Source organism: Lucilia cuprina, chromosome 6 (genome assembly GCF_022045245.1).
Source record: "Lucilia cuprina isolate Lc7/37 chromosome 6, ASM2204524v1, whole genome shotgun sequence".
Taxonomy (NCBI): domain Eukaryota; kingdom Metazoa; phylum Arthropoda; class Insecta; order Diptera; family Calliphoridae; genus Lucilia; species Lucilia cuprina.
Window position 1 is genome coordinate 50,734,309 of NC_060954.1, and position 1,622 is coordinate 50,735,930.

The window sequence follows — 1,622 nt, forward strand, 5'->3', positions numbered from 1 at the left end:
CAGTTCTAGTTCAGTTCTAGTTCAGTTCTAGTTCAGTTCTAGTTCAGTTCTAGTTCAGTTCTAGTTCAGTTCTAGTTCAGTTCTAGTTCAGTTCTACTTTAGTTCTAAATTAGTCCTATTAAGTTCAAGTTCAATTCTAGCAAAAACATTTATTTTAAAAAACTTTTATGGAAATTCTTTTTTTTTTGTCTTTTTCATATTGTTTTTTTAGTGTTTAAAAGAATAATATTTTTAAATATAATCAAAAACAGTGGTTTTCTCTTTAAACGGGATTTACCAACATTTAATACATTGCAGAGAAACAAATATCATCTTATCATTTTTTTCAATGAATCCGGAACAATTCGAAAACAAATAATAAAAACAACTTAATAAAAAATACTCAAAACAAAATTATTCCGAAATATTTTGAAGAAATTTTAAAAACAACATAATGAATGAGATTGAAATCGGTTGATATAGAAATTCTTGAGGAAATATGTTATGAAATATTTAAAATCAGATGAATTTTGAATCAGATTTTCAGCACATACACACATTGTATACAATAATATCAATGATTACATGTTATTACCATCTAACTAACAATTTTTTTCCATTATAAGATAGTGACGTAAAATGCTAACATTATGATGAAGAAAGCTTTTAACGCCACAAATCTATTGCTAACAAAAATTCTAGTTAAGATATAAATTGAACTTATCACCATCAATACGCCACGTTTATAAACATATTTTAATAAAATATTCACTAGTGTTTTTCATTTTTTTTTTTACCTTGTATCAATGTCATTTTGCTCTTTAGGATTTTTTTAATTTTGCTCAAAATATTTCTGTAGAAATTTAATCACTTTTTTTTAAATCACTGAACACAATTTAAGACGGGCTACGCGGTTTGATTGAAACTAAATTAATAATCTCACTTAAATTAAGTTGAAGCACAGAGATCAGAAAGAAATAATCAAAATTTGGTTTCATTGATAATAATTAACCCCTAAAAAGGAAAGATGGCTTTTTGATATTCATAAATATGATACATTGATTAAACCGAGAAAAAGTAATTAAAATTCATTAAATATTTAGGAGTTAAGGATGAAAATATTGTTTTCCAAAACCAAGTAAGGAAATAAGGTGAGACTCTTCTATATGATACCCTACCTTGATATAAAAGTTATTTATTTTAAATTCATAATACAATTACTTTTAATATGCAATTTATAGATGGACCGATTACAACCATTCTTAATGTTTCTGGTACAGCAGGAGACAACATAAATTCGGTTCTAGTTCAGTTCAGTTCTATTTCATTTCTAGTTCAGTTCTAGTTCAGTTCTAGTTCAGATCTAGTTCAGTTCTAATTCAGTTCTAGTTCAGTTTTAGTTCAGTTCTAGTTCAGTTCTAGTTCAGTTAAGTTCAGTTCAGTTCAGTTCTAGTTCAGTTCTAGTTCAGTTCTAGTTCAGTTCAGTTCTAGTTCAGTTCTAGTTCAGTTATAGTTCAGTTAAGTTCAGTTCAGTACTAGTTCAGTTCTAGTTCAGTTCTAGTTCAGTTCTAGTTCAGTTCTAGTTCAGTTCTAGTTCAGTTCTAGTTCAGTTCTAGTTCAGTTCTACTTCAGTTCTAGTTCAG

The 1,622-nt window shown here is 27.4% G+C and overlaps 1 protein-coding gene across 4 annotated transcripts in view; it reads right to left on the minus strand.

The window, feature by feature from the left end:
* Positions 1–1,622, minus strand: part of LOC111684417 (antichymotrypsin-2-like) — an 81,588-nt gene that overhangs the window by 7,872 nt on the left and 72,094 nt on the right. The gene's annotated exons all lie outside the window — the stretch shown is intronic.